General features: G+C 37.3%; 1 protein-coding gene and 1 long non-coding RNA gene across 8 annotated transcripts in view; both read left to right on the top strand.

The window, feature by feature from the left end:
• Positions 1-11,932, top strand: part of LOC129573650 (uncharacterized) — a 42,852-nt gene extending 30,920 nt beyond the window's left edge. The window contains exon 2 of the long non-coding RNA XR_008688615.1: positions 3,703-11,932. This is a non-coding gene — a long non-coding RNA (uncharacterized LOC129573650). The remainder of the gene's footprint in view (positions 1-3,702) is intronic.
• The window catches only part of LOC129573597 (maternal protein pumilio-like), a 190,465-nt gene that overhangs the window by 92,605 nt on the left and 75,719 nt on the right, over positions 1-22,141 (top strand). The gene's annotated exons all lie outside the window — the stretch shown is intronic.

Below are 22,141 nucleotides of genomic sequence, written 5' to 3'. Positions count from 1 at the left end.
GGTGTGAACAATTCAATTAGATTATTGGATAAATTTTATTAAACATCCATTTGAACTAATGAATACCAGCATACAAAGTATGAAGAGTGGTGTGAAGAAAAAATACAAACTAAAGAGTTATTAAATTTACGTGTGAACAGAAATAAAAATCAACAACAACATTGACATATTGCTACATGTTTGCATTGATGTTGGGTTTTATGAAGCTCAATGATCGGTAAACATTGACAGGAGATAGAGTAAGTGAGAGGCTGCTGAATGCGTGTGTGTGTGCGTATGCATATACAAGGGACGAACATCATAGAAAGTGGCTCAAATTTCCATTTCAACGGGCAAATATTGTGCTCAATAAACATCATTCAAACAACAATGTCTAAATACTCGCTTGTTCCATCCGTCGAATGAGGCATTCCAGGGCTCGCATGCACACAAACTCATGTTTATACAAACACACACATTCACACACACATTCTGTAGATCCCGCACATAAGCCACATATCGAAATGTTGTGTGTACGGTATCGGTGCAATGCACGCTTGTACTGTTCACGCCTCACAGCTATGATAACGAAAACACTGAAAATGCCACGGATGATATGAAACGAGTTAAGACGATAGAAAATGCAATAAACCGCATTTGAAATTAGCCATGGGGTCGTAGCACAAGATGTATTGTGTGCGCTCACTCGATACCCACACAGCCAATGCAAAGAGGAAAGAGCAAAGAACAGAAACAATATAGATATATGTGAACGGCATAGATAATAGAGCAACCAACTGAAATAAATCACGTAAAGTTTGAAAGCAGAAGCCCGAGCCAGTGGAAAAAAACCTAGTGTACATGTTATCGCACGCGATGCGCGCATGAGAGCAAGAGAAATGAGCAAAATAGATATAAAAAAAACACATTTTAATTGAAATAATCGACTTTAGATTTGATTCAAGCGATATACTCGCGTAGATGTTATTAATATTCGCTTCCATGGCAAATTTCTTTGCATCACTTCTATCGCTCTCCGTTGTTCCGATGTTGTCTATTTATCAATTTATTTAATACATCGCCGACAATGGGCTTCTTGATTTATTCTTCAATTTTTCATTTTGTTTCCCCTCCATTAAAAACGCCAGTCTAGTGAAACATCGGTCGTTGTTCGCTATTGAGAGAGATAGAGACCCGCCGACTTTTCGCTGATCTAAATTGCTTTTTTACCGTTTGTATGTTGTGTGTGTTTTTGTTTCCATCGGCAGAAGCGTTGTTTTTGTTGTTGGTTCTGCTTCCTTCGCTATGCGGGCTTTTTTCTACTTCGTTCTCAATTGGATGCAATTTTCGTTCTTCATCACAATGTAGAAAATTGAGTTAAGGAGAATCAACTCTTGATTCGTTTCATCGCTTGATTGCGATTTTCTGATCGCCGTGGAACAGTGGTCGTTTGCTGTGACTGTGTGTCTATTTTTCCAATGTTCGGATTAGTTTCACTTGTAAATTGTATGGCAAAAATTCAGTGCCTTTGTTCGGCCTCATTCAAGTGTTTTGCATCTGGCTGAATTATTTCTATTCACTTGTTGACTATCGATCCATCACACACACATATATACACAGACACAAACGTAGCCACTTCGCATATTCATCGCCATAATCCATGAAGCACTTCATTTTCATCAAATGAAGCGCTAACGTGAAAATCATAATGAAAACACGAACAAACGGAAGATAGAAGCCGTCGCCGTCGCCTTCGCCGTCGTCATTTCTTCTAATTTTCATGTGAATTTCATATTGTTTGCACACATGCGGTGGCGACGATTGTGCTGTACTCATCTACGTGCAACATCACGAAGTAATTTTCATATGAGTATACAGTGAAAACAAATCGTTAGACGCGTTCATCACCTCATATTACGTTCATTTGCTACTGAGATGCTTCGGTTTATTTGCTCGCGGCAATCTTTTTGTCTTATTTAATTCGCTTTCTGACATACAGTTGATCCGAGCATGAATTTTAGCACATACAATCGATTACAGTGGTAGTTGGGTGCACGAGCACCCATTGCAACGAGAGCGTGCACGAACACTTCAACACACATTTTCTCAATGAATTTCTCCTCTCGCTACTGTGTGTGTGTGCGTGTTTCTCTTAGCTTGTTAATTAAAAGCGATACGAATGAATGCAACATACACACGCAACTAGGCAATGGCAATGAATGCATTTTATCTCGTCTTAACGATTGTGTCAATGAATTTTGAAATCGCCGGCGTGCTTACAATACGCGTATACGCGCGTGAGCGCACTCGCACAAATGGAGACAATCAACGTCACAACGGATAATTTGAGAGAATGAAATCAAATTAAATTGTGCAGTTGTCATGTTTTCAACCAGTCAAACAACGCGAATGATGCACACGCACCACAGCAACATGAGAGAACAAACATATTTTACTTGCAGCGGCACTTAGACTGACTTATTTCATCGTCACGTCTGCTTTTGTGGTGCATTCATTTGTGATTCATTGTAGTCGATGTTCCGGCCAGAGCTATAAAAATGCAACAACAACACGACACAACGTTAATAAACAACAACACGATCTCACATGAATATTAACAGCACAACCAGACGAAAACTGTCAACATTTAACATTTTAATTCAATAAAATTGTAACGAAATGTAATTTTCTGCCATTTTCCCAATGAACCATGAGACATCAGCTCACTCCTGACTTATATATGTGTGTATACAATTTTCCCATCGTTTACATTGTTTATTGCGCGAGCGAAAGCGCTCGTTCGTTTCATATTGCAAATGTTTCAAATTTATTATTAAAATTTGATCAAACTTGAGAGGTGATTCCGGCGAGAATTGATATTGGTTGTCAATGCCGATTCAACGGGAGTTTTATCGAGCACAATGTATGCATGAAAAGCATCCCAGTAGATTCAAGTTAATGTCGTTGCAAAAGTTTTCACCCTCCTTGAATGCGCATTATTCAACATTGTTACGTTTTAATTCTCGTTAGTGTTTTAGACATTCAACGAACCAAATGGTTTTCAATCAGGTGGATCATAGAAAATATGGAGGGAAAACCTGGAAATGCCAGCAATACCCATACTTTGTATTTATTTCAGACGGAAAATTTGATGAAAGGAACAAAATTTGGGGTTTTCAAGTACTCTTATGTTGATTTTGCGTCAGTTATTCGAACTATGTTCAAAGTAATGTGCACAAAAACGGGAATCTCTTTGACTTAAACTTTGGATGTTTGCATAAACATATTCGTATCAAGTGTATGGAGCAATTTCCGCCACTTTAACAAGTATTTTTTTGAAGTATAAGAAGAAACGAAAGTCTCTGCTCTTTTCTCTCTCTCTCTCTCTCTCTCTCTCTCTCTCTCTCTCTCTCTCTCTCTTTTCGTTCTATTCCTAGCGGAGTTTTTTCAAAGCAAAATTCACACACTCAAAAAAGTTGGGTACCAACTCTTGAAATCGTGTAATTTAACCTAAAAAGGACTCACTTTGGTGAAATAAATATCGAAATAACGTGTTGTACGTGAAGAAAATAGCCAGCGGAAAAGTAGTTGATTCCGTGTTTTGGGCAACATCGAAACCAAGGAAATTATTGACGATCATGAAATTGTTGACGGAAAAACTTATGGAAAAAGTTTTATAGTTAACAAAACGAAAAAATTTCTTTTTTTTTCTTCCATTTACAGTTGAAAGTATGAACAAAAAACAGATCAAAGTGAAACAACAGAACTGATTCACTGTTGTGTGTATGTGGCATGAAACGTGTTGAACGAGCGACAAGAATAGCAAATAGAAAGACGTTCTAACAACGCAGCTAACGAATTCGGCAAATATGCCCAGTGTGACTAATACGCCTAATAATCAGAAATTTTGCCAACTGATTTGCCCCCTTCGGCAACATTGAATGTGAACTTGGTGCTGCGACACCAAATGGAAGTCGTCACCTTTGCGACGCGAGAGCAGTGAAAAAAGACGAAGACGAAGCAGAAGACGACGGAAGAGGAAAGAAATAAACCGAAAATTGGTCGCAATATTTAGAGAAAGTTTTCGTTTGTACGCGCTGGATAATGTCTGTGCCAAATACACGAAAATAACTGTAACAATTATTAGAGCCTATTTGTTCACGCTTATTTCGACGGAGATTGTGTCGATTTGTTGTTGCCCTCTCTTCGTCCAACATCAACATATATGTTGAATTGAGGCGCGCCCCGGAACGTGTGCATGTATGTGCGGTAATTGCTGTGAACATAGTTCATCGTTACACCAGTTGCTCGATAGCTTTGAACCCAAGCGCTCGCTGATTTGTTAGTCTACGCCATCAAAGTGACACATTTTCCAGCCGAGAAACAAATCACATCAACTTCAGAACAAACTACGTGCTGAAGAACAAACACGAAATAGACATAATAAATATGTAAAAAAAAAGAAAAAGTTTTCTTTTTCGTAACAACACGGAACAAGTACAGTGACTAATTGAGCAACCAGATTGAGGAAAAAAGAACAAAAAAAACTCAATTTATCGTTGTTGTTGTTGTTTTTTCGGTGTGAAAAAGCCAAATTCACAGAAGATTGTGCATTTGAATAGCGCCAAAGAAGTGAATTTTTTTTCACAAAGCGAGAAAAAGTGCACGAGTCCAAAACAAGAAGGAGCAACAGACAGAAAAAACCACTCACGACCAGCAAAAACCGAATCAAATTGTATTGTTCACAGCGAATGGTGTCATAATTCCTGGCAACAGCGTATCAGTTTCGCTTCGGAGAACCTTCTCCCGGCCATTTCGCGCGTGCACACATATCCAAACACACACACACACACACACACACAAGTCATTGTTCGTTCGACGACATTCATACAATAGGCTCATATTTATTGTGTGTGTTCGACAACGACAATCGGAACAATTTTGCATACGAAATCGAATTAAATGGCAAGCACTTAAAATCATCGTTGTCGCCGCGTTATTCATCTGTTCATGTTGTTGTTTTTCATGTCGGTATTTTTTTTTCGGGAGCATCTGGAATCAAGACATTTATCAAGAGTGTAAAATGATAAATCTCGCCCATTTTGCCGCAAAACAATGAGAGCTCTTGTTGTTCGCCACTAATCGTGTTATTTCGCTTGGCATATTTCGCCTGATTTGAAACACACCGTCAAAATCTTCGTTTTTTTCCCGTTGTTCGGTTATTATCGTCGACGCAACGAACGAACACAAAATTCGTTCAAAATATTTCAACGAACTACAAATATTGACTGACTATATTCATATCCAACTTGATTGTTTTTTTTTCGTTTGGTGTGCCCCAAAATCGGACAACATTTTCATTGAATGCTATAAATTTTTTGTGACTTATTGCTTACTACTTTGGTTTGCGCTGTGATAATCATTTCTAAGAGAGAAAACCACAAATCAAATAAATTTATTTACAATAACAACAAAATTCGACAGAGAAAGCGACTAAAAAAAGAGTTTGTTTAATGATAATAGAGGGATAAAAAGAAGGTCTATTCTAAAGATAACAACACATCAAATATATTTTTTATGAGAAAGAATAAATTCTATATTTTGTTGATACATTTGATAACATTTATTTGCGAAATCGAATTGTGCATGTGATTTCGTGATATACACCTATATAGTTTAAATAATATTGATCGGTTTCGCGGTTCAAAACAAAAATAAAAATATTGTGCGCAGTTTGCAACGGAAAGATAAGAAGAAGAAGAAGAAAAAGAGTTTTCGTCAATTATTTCGTGGTTAATAGAATAAATTGTACGACAAAATTGAAGAAATGGTGGTATTAGACGCGACACAAATTGGCGGTACCGCACTCTTGGGCAGCCCGTATGCCCAGGGTGCACCCGCACTCAAAATCATTCAGAAACGCTTCTTGGGCGTCCATCAATGGCTTTCGCCCATCGCAACAAAAGACCTCAAAGAACAAATCGTAAGTTATAATATGCCCTTATCATCTCATTTCATCATCATACATGCTATTTTTGTATATATGTACAACCGCTTTTTGTTTTCATATTATATGCGTAGGATTGTTTAGTCATACAGCCAATCGTTTGGAAATCAACGAAAAAAAAATAACAAATAATAAGCTCGACGATGTATGTTGTTGGCAGTTGCCATTATCATTTCGCCGTTTATAAGCGTAGGATGCGGAATGTCATGCTTGAAACAAATCGCCAAGCCAATTCTTATGACCATTCCGAGATAATAGCCACTTTTAAATTGCGTTTAGTCATTTTTATCACAAAGCCATATCCATTGCTCACAATTTTATCATTTTGAGTCATGTGGTTTTTTTTCTTGTTTCTTTTGAATTGCGTGATGAATGTGTTTGTTATTCAATGAATTGGCAGCTGAATAAACGGTTAGTCTCATCGGCCATACAGTAATTATAAGACCATAAACATAGGATTTTGTGGATGCGCTTAGGAGCCTTGGATCTCGAAGTGAACACTGATTGTGCAGATGTGCACAGCCTGCATTATTATGAACGAATGGGGTCACACAGAAAATCTATTGTTTATACATAGCCTTTTGTTTGGCTCTGTTGTGTGTGCGATATTCATTGACAAATATGAAGCATGCTTTTCATTCGATGAAAAAAATATTCTAAAACATAGTCAAGAGAGAATAATGCGCAGTGCCCATTTCCCGCCTCTCTCTCTCTCTCTCTCTTATCGTTCTGGCATGGAATTCAAACAATATCTCTGATAAAAACCATATTCATGTGTGTGCACTGCACAGTGCACATGCTCTTTTTCATATTGTCACACAAATGTTATTTCGATCGTGCCAACGGAATAAATACCATATTCGAATACTTTATGAAACGAGTAATTAAAACTAATGGCTTCAAGAATATTAATTCGATGGCAAGAATTCATTTCAAGTATGGATTTTGATGTAATTTCAGTTTTTGAACGGTCATACTCGACCGGTTAGTTTTCCATTCTTCGCATGTATATACTCATTCAAGAGGATGTTAAATAAAATTGCTCCTATTTTAATTGAATTCTCGTGGAAAAATCGTTCACTTCAGATAACTTGAAAAATTGTTCATAGTTTCATCTTCCGTTCGTTGTTCTTTCCCGTTCGTTCGTTTGTATCATTTAGCTCGGGTGTGTGTGCATTCAAAAGATCTGAAGTGTGTTCTTACCGACCGTTTTTATGCCACTCAATTTGATCTGGTACTTGACTTTTGACCTAATGGTCAGCGTTAAAAGCATAATTGCAATTAAATGTATTCAAACAATGCGTCAACATTCAAATCAAGTATGGTCATGGGCAATGGTGCTGCTTCTGCAATTGGTGTGTAGAATTTGGTGCTGACTACAACTGAATATTATCCATGAAACGTTAATTTACACTGAAAATGATCGAACTTGATAGTCAAACGCCTCTTCCATTCTACAACCTGAACCGAAACGGGTGGGGTCAATTCGCATTTCAAAATGGTGCTGTTTAACAAAACGATATAGCACTCTAAACTACTGTTATCACATTTACCGTGAGCATTCAATAAAATTTAATTCGACCATTTGGACTGCAATCGATTTGCAAGTAACCATTTGTTCCGAATTAAATTGAATCTTCATTGCCAGTCATTTTCGAATACAGGATAGATTCAATACTGCAGTGAAGTGTTTTTAGTTCTGTTTTGCGTTTCTTTTATTTTCTGCTTTTCTGACATTTTACTAACAACCATTCTGCTTATTGGGGTCCACACTTGAAATTGCAATAAAATGGGAGTTATTGTTTAAGCACACAACAGATTTGCCTTGGAATTTTAAGTGGATGGCTCAAAAAGTTGATTTACAGTTTGGCACAAAACTATTTAAAGTGTTTGTGGTGCTATTAAATTTTACACCATTCCCGTCTGGGAATATTTTTTTCTTTTTCGTTGCAAAAATGGGTCAGACCATTGCATGTGTATCGAATTCAGTTAACATTTGGCATATTTATTGCAATCAACCATCTTTTTCTCGCCTCTTTTGTTCCCATATCATTGCAAATACGCCATTTGAATGAACCGAAAATAATAAATGAAATACCGCCCCATTCGCTCGGATACTATTGTTGCAAACCAATTTGGTTTAGTCAGAGAATGCAATTGGATTTCTGTGTTATCGCTCTATTCGCCTCTATCATTACTCGCTGGAGTTTTATTTGTCTCGTTCAGTGTCAGAAACGAAATTATTTTGAATTAATCCACATCCGTGCGGTTCATGATTGCAATGAATATTAAATTCAGCGTTTCTTTTATTATTTCAACATGCGTGGTGCGCATGCGCGTTCGCTTGTTATTTTATTTCTGCCTCAGTTTTTTTCATTCCACTTGTGAAAATTTAATGACACAATTTTTCGTATAATCGTCGGACGGGTGAAAGCCACAGTTTGCTGGAAAACAAGTCGAGATTATTGTTGATGAGGTTTTGTGGCCTGGCATTTTCGTTTTTATGCCAGTTTGTGAATGTTATCGTTCATTTGCTGAGCAGCACTGTGAATGGCTGCACAAGGATAACATGGAAGGCTGACATTTTCCTAAAATCGTCGGGCTTTTTTCCATTTCTCTCTCTCCTTCTCCCTTTCCCTCTCTTGCTCTGCTGAGCTTCTGAATCATAAAATACAAATAGCAATGCCATTCATTCTCTTATGCTTGCACTTGATAATCACTTCCATTTGACATTTTACTGCTATTTTTTCGCTTTGTTCGAGCTCTCCAAACGAAACGCAAATCACTTGACCGCCTTTACTTGGAACAATACAAATTCTTTGATACGCCCATTAAGCGAGTGATAAAGAATTCAATTCAAAATTAATTAGTCATATTTTTTTATAGTGATGGGTGTATCATTAAAGCCACTTAACAGCTTGAAAATTTTCGTTTGAACCCTAAAAATTAATTTAAACAGAGAAAAAAAAAAACGTTGAAAATTCGAGAATGTGAAGTCCGAAAAATTACCAATATTCGAAAGGACGGAGACAAATATCATTTTTAATGTAATGCCCCTGCATGTATGGTATTATTTCGTTGAATATTTGCTGCATCCATTTTCGTCAGTGAGTGATTTATCGTGGCCCTGGTAACTTGAAAAACGTTTTCAACATTTTTCACCATTTTTTACTTCGGCCATAGAGAACAGCATTGATAAAAGGAGAAAAAATCTCTACTTTTTCACCACGTTAATTATGCGAAAATGAGAACCCACTTTGAACCACGCAAAAGCGGCTTTTTCCAAGTGAATGAGTTTTTCGTTTCATTTACCTACTTGTTGGCCGTTTGATATATTTTCCACGGAATAAATATTTTTCAAAGGACAATTTTCATTAAATAATCATGCCACGATTTTTTTTTTAATGACGTTCAAATTGTTTGAATTGAATGTCGAAAGAACGCGATCGATGCGATTGACATTCGAGTGCGTTGCACCTCCTCCATTGAAACTGGACTATTGACAGTTTTTTTCCTCGCTGTTTGCTCATCATTCTGCATTCGATTTGCAATTCTTGTTCCAATTTTTATTCGTATTGTATTCTCGCAAATCAAAAAAGAATTTAACCGATATTTCATTTACATTGAACGACTAAACGACAAACTTTCATTGAACGTGAAACAAACAACAAGAGAGAGAGAGAGAGAGAGAGAGAGAGAGAGGCGGAAAAAAGACTCCACAAGAGTATGATTAAAAAAAATACTCTCATGCAAAGCTGTCGAATGTTTAAAAACGCTCGACGAAAAATAAACATGACGCAGACATGAAAAATATAATCATAAATCCCTCTGGTGAATGCATTTTTGCGTACATGTCATTTGAGCCTGTATTCGCTTGTTACATTTTTTTGTCTGCAATTCAATGGACATGGTTACGGGTGTGCGTGTGCGAGAAACATTTTCACAACTATGTGCTTTTTATTCAATGAGAGCCAGCGTGAAGAGCAGAAAAAGAGATCTGGATAAATAACGATGATAATAAACAAGTTAAGCGAAAACAAAGAATTTGAAAGATGTGAAAAATAAATATCTGCCAAAACATATTACATTGAAAAATGCGGTTAAATAAATATTGCAGGCGACGCCAAAAAAACAGAATAGCGAGAGCGAAATTAAAAACACCAAACTTTCTTTTATGCATTCAGAATTTAATTAAACGCAGATTCTATTCGGTGATTTCAATTCGTAATCACAATAAAAATGACGAATAGTGTGTAGCTTACTTTTAATGAATGATGTGCATCGTTTGGTGCGGATTTGCTGTCTCTGTTTTTTTTGCTACGCAAAATTCAGAACCTGCGAATTTCACACAGGCTGCGAATGTGACGACTGAAAATGATCCTATTATGACAAAATATTTCATTAAATGAGTGAAATTCTTTCCAAAGCCGTACTCTAATGTCATTGTGCCTTTGCCCGAATGAATGCGGCTGTTGTTTTGTCTTTTGGTCAGTGATTTAGCGTGTTGCGGTGCTCTGGGAGCTAAAGAAGGAGACACGACAAATGGTATGCATAGCATTTCGAGAGCACAACTGAGAAGAATTACGCAAACCGGTGAAATGGAATTTGACTCTGCGGTATTATAACGAAGCCGCGCGAGAAAAAAAACGAAAGAACTGTATATGAAAAATAGAAGCCGAATACAATTTCTAAGCCATCATAAATAATTACGAGCTTCCCTCGTTAGATGCTTGTATAGTATACAATGTATACACTAAAGAATGTATAGTCAATGCGAGCACAGCTTCAACTCGAGAGAAAGAAAGAAATAAATGAAAACAATAAAATGTGGCAACAGAAACACACACACACTCACTGACAACGGAACACAGAAAAAAAAGAAAAGAAATGATTTCGGTAGATAATGGCGTGTAGCTGGATTTTTTCTCCTTTGTTTTATTTTCAACTGGATGATCTTTTGTTTTGTCGCGATTCAATTCATTGCCGGCAGAAGGAAATTTATCAAACCAATGCGCTGGGGATTTTGTTGTGCTTGAGCGTGTAACGAAAGCACTTCGAGCATTCACAATTCTTTTTATTTCTCTCACTCTCTCCCTGTGTGTGTGTGTGTATGTCTCTACTTCCCCATTTTCAATTTGTCGGCTCGATTGCTATTGTTGACAGTGGTTTTGGTTTCAGTGCTGCGACTGCCACACTCCTATTACATTTTTAACAACAACAGCACCGCTTTTCTCTCTCTCTCTCTCTTCGGCTGTTACTATTTCATTATGAAAACGACAAAATGCCAGAGGATCTATTTTGTTGAATTTGCCATGGGAGTTAACGAAAATTGTCCATCTTTGAATTTAAAAGACAGATACAAAATGAATTTTTCACCGGAGAAAACATATTGAAAGACAAGAACTTCACTTAAAAAAGTCCATTTATCGTTAAACGGAAACGATAAAAAAAACGAACACATTTTCAAAATGAAGATGTCCAATGTTCTTTCCCCCCCCCCATGTACTTGTAAACTGAACGAGCTTGCGTGTCCATTGTAATTAACAGAATCTTTGCAATGCATGGAATATTCGACATATACGTTGCATTTAATTTGGCTTCAATCCATGCCAAAGGTCAAATGCATTTCAATTCGGTTGAATGAAAGTTATCTCGGATGTGTTTCGTTCCGATGGAAGAAAGAGAGAGAGAAAGAGAGAAAAAAAGTTTTTTTCAACAAGAATCGTGTTCTTATTTTATTGAAGCAATTTTTTCTACATGTGGTAGACACACTTGCACCCATACATTCGACTGTTTAACACCTTCGGCACGGCGGCAGCACCATTTTCTTAAGCTGCGAAATCGAGATAGACCCATTCAAAGTTGTGATAAGTTCGTGAATGGATGCGAACAAGCCGTAAAATACAATGTCACCGAATGGTTAACAGAGCAAAAAAAAAGAGAAAAGGAACGAGTGAGAGAGGTGAATGCTTGCAATATTAAAATGTTCGAGCATTTGTCGTTCGGAATGCAGCACCAATGTGTTGAACGTTAGTTAGAACGGTAGCTTTTTAAGCACGTACATCTATTATCATATTGTTCAACGGTTCAAGCTCGTATTAGTTCCGTTAAATATACATTCGTTTCGTAGCAGATGTGTTGCATTCGGCTTTTCACATATTCGCATTGTGTATATTTCTGTTTGGTGTGTGTGAATGTATCGTTTAGATGCCGTCGATCGAGTGTCGAGACCGAGATGTTCAACGACACTGGGGATGTAAAGGCAATAGGCAGAAAAGCGAATATAAATGTCAATAAATATATACAAATAACACAACTCGAATGGGGTTTCTCAAGAGGGAGGGAGAGAGAGAGGAATAAAAGCGGATGAAGCTATTTGAATTTAGTATTTGGGTTTCCCTTGTTGCATGCACAACAAAAACGGTTCTCATCTGCAGCAGCAACAGCAGCAGCCACTTGTACACACGGAGATCGGGAGACACAGTGGTCGGAAAGCAAAACACCATGCATACTTTATTCGTCCCGTTTGCTCTGAAATGCCAATAGATTCACCAATATCGAACTCCATTTATTATTCGAACTACTTTTATCGTAATAAATTGCACAATACACTTAAGACATTGAAATTAGCTTGCAGCCAACAGGGAAAGAGAGAGAGAGCGAAAGAGAAAGGGAGTGAGAAAAGTACTCGGCATTTTGGCTTTATGCTGAACATTCGATTTTTGCTTGCCGTAGGTCTTGAGCATTCTCATTGTGCCTGCTTTTAATTTTGTTCTATTCGATTCATCGTCTCGGTTCGGTTCTCGGTTCTTGGTTTTATCGATGGAACTTTTAAGACACGTTGAATCGATTTTGTCACAATGAATTACTCGTTGTTGTTTTTTGCTCTTGAATCTCGTCTCTGGTGCTTAGTCAGTGCAAACATTGAATGCTGGGCAAATATTGATTCCCATGCACACAACGAAACATACAAATAAATAAATTATAAAAAAATGTCATACAAAAGTCCTCCGAGATCGAGTGCACAGTTTTGTAAATCGGATTGAATTTTGCCTTTTTCCCTACTTTCTCTCTTCGGATGTAGGCCGACTCGTGTGCCACACACAAGCCTGCCGCTTGGCAAGATACCGAAAAACAAACGGCAAACCATTCGGAAAACAAGATGTGAAAGACGGCCGACGATTGGGAACCATGTAGATAGTTCCACGTTGGCATTTTGACGTTTTTACGAATATAGGTCGATGAGTCGAATGGGTAACAAGTTGTGATGGCAATATACCATTCGAACATCTGCAACACACTGCCTCACCAGTTTACCAGCGCTTCGAGTGTTTTGCTTTTCTGCACGAACCGAATATGCACACTCGTACAAAACGTGATTTTTCACTTAGCCGTGTGTATTTATTTGTTCTTGCCAGTTTCATATTTTTTTTTGTTGTCTCTATTGCACAAACTAAATTCCAATTGCATAGCAACAATTGAAATACATTGAATTGTTGTTTAACTTCTTGAAATGGTTGAGCGAATCAATTTTTGGTCTTTTGCAGTTTTATGTACATTGTACAGTAATTCTACTGAAATTGGAATAAAACTTAAAAAATTGCATAAACTATTTCGTGAATTGGTTTTAATTGCTGCATATTGAAAAAGTTGTTTCATCATTTTCGACGATTCGTCCAGTTTTAATCATATTTTGGTTAGTATATGTGGCCATTCAATGAAATAAATAATCCAACAAAATATTAGTTTTTCAAGTTGTTGTTTTATTGAATTGACAAATACGACGTAAGCAAGTAAATAAGCCGTGTCTTACTCATGCCATTATTCGATCTCTTCTGTTACTGTTGATACAATGTAAGCGATGCTACGGGAAATGCATGTTAAGCATCAACTGGAGAATAGCTCATATTGCATTTTGAAGAATACGGAATTGAAAAAGAATATCGGTTCAATTATATATTGAAAAACATGATCGATAGTGTAATTTGGCCATTTTCAACCCAGAAAAAAAAGTCTACAACTGTAAATATTCCAGAGGAGACACACACGGCAATAGAAAACACACAAAAGAAAACCAAAAATGTGCATATATTGAACGATCCCAAGTGTAAACATGAGCCAATCATAAAACGAGATGCAGTCTTGAAATGAAAGCAATCTATGGAACCGATTCGAAACCACAAAATGAGCAAAATTCTTCTTGCTGTGAAATTGACTCTGGTTTTATATTTTCCATCGATATATATCCTGATTCTAGTGCCCTTTGTGTGTTCTGATCAAAGTAGTTCGTAGCTGCGGTGAAAGTATGAAAGAAGTGTGTGTGTGTGTGTGTGTGTGTGTGTGTTCCATGGCTTCCGATGACAATGAGAATATCGCCCGAAATTTTCCAATGACATCGATGTGCACTTCGACAACGGAATTCTATATCGCACAGAAGTTTCGCTCATTTCAATATCTTCAGGGCAAAAAGCTACAACAAGGAGGAGCAACTACTCCGTTCACTACTATTCAAGTGATTGCACAATGCAGAAATATTATTGGCGGAGACCGTGCATATTTTCCACTGTTCAACTTCCTGTGAATGTCGAGCAGCATCAATATCATATTGTTCGAATCCAACATTCTCACATTATCAATTTTGCCACTCACTCAGACACACGAGCTCTGATCTCAATGCAAAGCGATATCGATTGAAAAACATATGCAATCCCTCTGTTCCGCAAGCATATACACGATTCGTACAATGTGTGCATTTTGCATAGTATTGATGTTTTAATAAAATGTTGAAAAGAGCGACAAAAAAAGCGAAAAAAAACCGTTTGCCATGGTAACTGAGAATTGAACTCTTGTTATTAGAATAGCGAGAAAATATTGATATTACACTTTCAGAGAGAGTGAGTGAGAGAGAGAGAGAGAGAGAGAGAGAGAGAAAGAGAAAAACGCCTTGAAATATTTGGAAATCTTTGCTTATCCTGGAATTCGTACATACCAGAGGTTCGATTTCAGAATTTTCGATTGCTTAATGCTTATCATTTATTGAGACGGTATGGAATTACAACATTTATCAAGGTTATGGAGCCCGGTGTCGCAGCAAATGCTACACCAATCAGCCGAAATTTATTGACGGAATTTCCAATAAATTTGATGAATTTTAAGCCATAAATCACATATTATAAATAATAATTGATGGTTGACTATGAATTAATAATCGATGCCATTAAATCGGCAGGATCAAATAAACGGCATTCAATCCATCATGTTATTTAATAATGAGATGTTTTTGGTGCAAAATAAAAAATCGAACGGCAAATGGCAAACAAAGGGTGCACACAGATAAAAATATTGGGCAACGGAATGGCGGCATTAATCGTGAATATTGTCATTTCGATGGATGTTGCTCAGTGCTCACATTTTAATTAATTATTTTGTAAGCGTTCACCTAAATAAAATTAAATGCTGCGTTTGGTGTATGGTAAATTGAAATGGGGGCTGTTGTGGTTGGACATTGAAAATCAATATTGGATAGGCATTGCTCGAGCCTATTCATTTCACTTTAGTCGTTCGTTCGTTCGTTCATCAATCAGGCCAGAGGTGAATCAAACATACAATACTTGAACCGTTTTTCTGTTGTATTTCGGGCTTATCATCATTAACATTGCTTCACTGTGTGCTATGGTAATTATGTATTGTAGGTGTGCCGCTACCATGAAATATTTAGAGTTTTTCTTTGGTAGTTTGAGTCCACGGGCACACAAAAGCACTCTCCCTCACACACACGCACCCGAAAGATTGAAGGTCTCGGTCAAAATGTATGTGTTCGTTTGCTCTCCGACGCCATTCATTATTGAACCGTTCGTCAATAATAATATTTTTGGCCTGTCAAGGCTCGATAAAAAAAGACAGTAGTTTAGACACGCCGCCGTTGAAGCGAATGTCTGACTTTTGTTTAATATTCTTTCAACACCTCATTTATGTGGCGGCGTAATTAAAGCCGATGTTCGTCTGACACTCTCCCATTCTCTTTTCACGCATCCAATGTATGTCGCATCACACAGCCGACTAGAATCTAGCCAGGCTCGATACATCGTCTGACCAATTGATGCAAAGTGTAATAGAAAATGTTTGTTTATCAGTCTCATTGTAACAAATGCTGGGTGTATTATCATACGTTTATGTTTCTACGAAAACTAAATGCGCAGCATACCATTTTCATTCATTCTTTGCATTTCGGTCAAAGTAAATATGGTGAAGCATTCGTAAGATTTCAAGTAAAAACAAAACAAAACAAATTTGGTCCGTATTAAATTCCAGTGAACAAAGATAAGAAAAAAGGTTTTGTTTATTTTATTCTTGAACAAAGCCGGGCGCAGTATTAGAGCGTAGCTGGGTTGTTTTGACCGGCCAGACGAGTCGAAAAGTGAAGCCAATGAAGAAAAAAGTACACACGCGCAGACAACAAAATTAATTCCACAATTTATTTAGTAACTTGAGCGCCCGTTTTCTTATTCATCAGATTTCAATGAAATCTCGGTCTGAGCATCTATAAGCTCAAGAGTGTGAAAAGATGTATGCATTCAAGTAATATCGAAACGAGGGAAAAAGTGTCAAATCGTCATTTGAAACTCGAGTGCCACCGACTTAACTCACCGACTCACTCAAACCAGTTTTCTAAACGCATTCATTGCTGCCGAATCAACCGAAATGGAGTGAAAAGAAAACATATCGGAGAAAAAAATATGCAAACAAAACAATCTAGAATGTTGTTATTTCCAACGGAATCTCCAGCATCGAAAAGATTTGGAAACAATGCGAACAAAAAGCGCTTTTTGTTCGCTTTCAAGTTGGCGATATAAAAGCATATTTTTTGTTTCTCTTGCTCGGTCCTATTAGTCAATCGATTGGCTGATTTGAAAGAATCTTCACAGTTCATTGACACCTGCAACAGTGACTTTTTTTTGTCGTGTATTCCAACCAATTTCCACGTTTCATGTGAATAAATTCTTTTGACATAGCATTTAACTTGCGAAACTAAATAATGCTCCAATGAATTTCACTGGTCTAAAAGAGCGTTGAGCCGCTCAACATGAGCGAGAGAAAGATTTCCACTTTTGTTCCGAGCACACAACAATGAAATTTATATATTAAATTGTAAAGTCTCTTCACAGATCAGCAATTTAAAGTACATTTTATGAAAAAAAAAAAATGGTGCCAAGTGAAGTTCATACAGTAATAGCAGCAGCAGCAAAAATAATAATATAAAAGAATGGCATGAAATCCGAAGCTCAAATGGTTACTTGAACGGGAAACAATTCAATTGTTTTGCGTGTTTTTTTCACTCTTCTCACATCAAATGAAACTTTAATTCATAACAACAATATATAAGTGCGCAGAATTTATGACATTTTAAAGCCGTGTTCTCATACGCTCATAAAATTAAACGGATCAAATTACATAGAGTATGTGAGATAGAGAAAAAAAACGAAACTGTAAATGAACTTTTCAGAGACTAATTGAACTCGGGTGTGTTCTCTCTAATCGGACGATAACGCCCATTTGAACCGATAACCTTGAAACGTATGCCCAACTCGATGTCCATCTCATTCGAGTGGAAGTCAGTTTAGATTATTCATACACTTCGCAGAACAAAAGTCTCACGAAGCACGCGCCACCGAGAGTTTAGAAAAAGTAATGACTTTTCATTTTTACACGCCACAGAATATCGGCATGAAAAACGATGACAAATACTTTTGGCTCTAGCATAAGCTTGATATGCAAAACGGCTGAATCTTTTCAACGCGTTGGAAAATTTATTTATTCAAATCATTTTGCATAAAATCACAACTTTTTCCAAACTGAATGAACATTATTCTGTGGTTTCACTCACCGCCTCATCTATTGCACGCTCTCCTCAATCCAATGAAGACAGTGACCAATTTAATCCACCAGCTTGATACGCAAAAATACTCTCGCTGATCATCACAAAATATTTCATATCGCTTCTAATTACGAAATGGTTTGGTTGTTGTTGATGATGTTCATTCAGCTGCCATAGCCATCTTTGCTTCTTTCAGATCGGAATAACCATAAAACATTTTGCATCATCACCGTTGTCAAGTCATCCGTATCGTTGTAATGCCCGTAATTTCCGATAGAAAATAATGAGATTCAAATAAAATACGGCACGAAAATGGCGGCCGATGAATTGTTCTTTCGGGCAAATGTTATGTTCATCGCATCAAACGATATGCTATTAGATGTCGCAAATTAAATTTGTAGATGCTTGAGCCGCATCTAAATTGACCCATTCGCTCATGCTACACACAATAGGTATGTTTACATACTCACCTGGTAACGCGATTCAAGAGCAACGATGATGATGAACGAATCTCGGATTTAACGAACGTAAAACAAAACAAATTATCACCGAAGCAGATATGCGCTATAAACAACGACCGATGTACTATGAATTTTGAACGCGTGTAGTTGATTTATTGCTAACGGCAAAAGTCATTTGCGATGCCTGAATTTATTCAGCAAATATACACACCGACTCACATGCAAAATCAACGATTTCTACACTGAATAAAAATAAAACCATCCAATTCATTTGAGTTGGGCTTTGTTTTGCCAGCGCTGAACTGCTGCTGCCCAAAATGCCGCATTGTTCTATTTGTAATGGATGAAAATGCGTGCGACTGGGCCGAATCGATTTCAGCTGATGAAAATAATCATATTATAGTATCGTAAATAGATGGAGAATCCGGTCTTAAATGGGCGAATAGCAAGAGAACAAACTTCGCAAATCACATTCAAATTTATTCCATTTTTGTGCATTGAACAATACAGAGCATGGGATGTAATTTGAATAAAAGCTTTCGACTGCTCGAAATATTTCGCGAATAGAGAACGACAGCGAGCGAGCGAGCGAGCGTGCGAACGAACGAATGAGTGAGCAAGAGTATGAGTGAGAGAATTCAATTCAGAATTCAAAATGAGGACTGCGTAATCGGCTGTAAAAACGAACGCATAATGTTCTTTTTCGCACAGGATTCAATATATTTATACAAGGTTTTATTAAGTAACTGGGTTCTCATTTGCATCAAGCCGTCGTAGCAGCAGCAGCAGCATGGCGACGGCAGAGGTTTGATGACGATGCCAAATGGTGTTTTGTTAATTTACGCACATTATGCGTCCACCCATCTGGATTTATTTCGGCTACAAAATCTCAAAAACTGAATTAATTTTTGAATTCTTACTATGCCATTCGAAACAATAAAATGAAACACAACCTAACGGGAAAAAAACTTATCAAAATCATTGCCGTACACCGGTTTCCGTTCGTTGAGTATAAATATAAACTGGCCGAAATATTTTGATACTGTGGGCAATGGCTCGCACATCTGTGGCCGGAAATCAATGCACTGTATGTGTACCTTTTTAAATTGAAATGTAAATCAGCCAATTATCTATATAAAATCAAGCGTTTTTTTTTCTCATTTCGTCCGAATCAACAGCAAAAAAAACCATCTGTGTATGCACAAGCAAACCATATCCTGATTTCGAATGAATAATTAAAAAATTGGCATATTTTTTCAATCTTTTTCGTGATTGACGCAATGTAAAAATTGCCGCACAAATGTGTGCGTATGTGTTTGCGAGCAAAAAAAAAGACGGAGTAAAATTTAATTATAGTCAGCGTTGAAATGGTCAGCGTAAATTGATAAATTCGACAATGTTATGAATAATTTGTGTATGTTATTGCGCGACAAATATATTCGATGAAATTAAATATTGGGATTTCCGGTGCATTAAATCCAACACCCATGGAACACCCAAAGGAGAAAAAAAAATGCGCATTCAACTTATTTCGACTGGAATATGTCACAAATGAAACGCTCAACAAATTCCTTATCGCTCAACACTGAAACAAACAGAAAATGTATAAAAATTCTGGGGCGTTAAAAACTCATGACAAGTAAATTGCAATTACTGTGATAATTTTATCACAAATTTACTCATGTGTGAAATAACCAAAAAAATTGTGTACACCAACTGGCTTGTTTCTATGGAATAATTTCAATATTTTTGTATCCATCTGTTTTGGTGCAGCAAAACTGATTGAAAAAAGAAACGGCATTATGACAATAACTTCAAAGATAAGATTGAAATGTGTCTTTTGTTGAAATGAGAAGCATTTGGCAAATGAAAGAGTAACATTCTTTTATTGTGTGATAAAATTCGCCAGAATAGCTGCTGATACGGAGTAGAGAAGAGGTGGTTTTTCGGAGAAGTATTAAGATATTTGTGTGAAGTGTTTTGTTTGGTTGGGTATTCTTTTGTCATAGAATCGGTATGTCATGTCGGCAACGCAGCGGGGGGATGCCACTGAAATAATGATAGCAAACAAAGAATAAAGATGCAAATTGAAATATGAATCGGAGTTGGATGTGTGTGGAAGAGCGTGTCGTTTATTGATTGCATTTGCAGTGCACAAACACAGACGGAAGTCATCATATTTCCGTCGGTGTTAGAGAGAGAGAGAGAGATTGGGCGAGTGAAATAGTGAATGTGTGTTTGTATGTGTTCTACATTCGTTGTGTCAGCCGAAAGCGATAACAGTCGCAGCAGTTTGTTGTGAGGCAACACTGATAAGACTGTGTCGGAAATGATTCAACCGACGAATCACAAGTACTTTTCATACGTTTATTGTTGCTGATATTTCGGGTAAATGATGCTGTTTCATATTGCAGGCGCACACATAATATTTGCAAAATATCATATTGCCTTCGTTCGGCTTGATGCTGTTTGCATTCTGTGTGCTTTTTTTCCGAATGGCAAACAAAATACAATACACACACACATACATTCGAGCAGCAGTGTGAGTGTGTGTGCACTGTGCAGCCACCAGAATTCTGCACATTTGCCAAAATACAACGGACACAAAAATCGGGTTATTTAGCTCTATAAACATCGCCGACAACATAAACTCGACATTAATGCATTTTGAAATGTACGTTTATGCGTTGTGCATATTGCATTGGCATCACTGCCAGCTCACTTTGCCTCTGCCCGCTATGCCATTCGCTATTTTAGCACTGTGTTTGGCTCAACACAAGCCAACGTATTACTCCATCAAAGTGTGACTATATGCAGCTGTGTACATGCCTGTTCACTGGTGCTGTTGTCGCTTCCTGCTTTTGCACACAACACACACACACACACACACACACAGATAGAGACAGGAAAAAAAAACCAACAAGAAATTAATATTCGATGTACGTTTGTCGTTGGCCCAACGCGCATAAACCTCCATAATATCACTGCCTGATTATAATCATAACACAGAAATGTCATTTTATTTCAGAGCACGAGCTGAATTTCTATTATTTTAGTCGCTCTTTCTCGCTCTCACTCGTATTTCAGGGGACTTATTTCCACGATGAATCCCGTTTTTGTGCACTGAATTTCGACGCGCATATGTGTATGTTCTGTGTCAAGAGTGTATTTCGGTTAAATGCTCGCATGTTTTATGACTTATCGCGCTTTTTTGTTTACTCACACTGATGAAATGATGCCTATAGTACGTTATACCGTTCTGCATGGTTTGTAATAATAGCGGGAGCGTGTGTTTGTGAGCAAGTGAGAAATAAGCAAAATCTGCTCGTAAAACACTTTATTCAGTCGTAATTTACTGAATTTAAACGCTTAGAAAACGGAAACATACAAGCAACATTAAAATATAACCGTTAAAATCCAGCATCCCCATCGCCACACGTAAAATATGTATGAGTGCTTTTAATGAAAATTATAAATATTCCGTGGCAAATTTTTCGTGTGGTGTGTATCGATCGTTCTTGGCAGAAGCTCTGCTTCAATGTACTTTGAATATCTCATGACATTAATGTCAACCCTCATTCTGCGGTGACATTCATTACACTGCAATCGAACGTTTCCAAGTGGAGCGATCGAGTTCAATAGCACCATGCTGAATTTGAATTTTGTTCATTTATCCAACAGAAAGAGAGAGGGGGGGGGCGAATCGCTTGAAATTTGCAAGAGAAAGTATATTCACATATTCGTGGCATGAGTTATAAATGCTTTTTAAAATTGACACAAAAAAAAAACGTAATAATAATTTCGAAATTGAGCTGATTG

This window comes from Sitodiplosis mosellana, unplaced genomic scaffold (assembly GCF_009176505.1).
Source record: "Sitodiplosis mosellana isolate CC-2019 unplaced genomic scaffold, AAFC_SMos_1.0 Smas_scaffold_1, whole genome shotgun sequence".
Lineage (NCBI taxonomy): Eukaryota > Metazoa > Arthropoda > Insecta > Diptera > Cecidomyiidae > Sitodiplosis > Sitodiplosis mosellana.
This window is presented reverse-complemented; position numbering and strand designations above follow the sequence as displayed.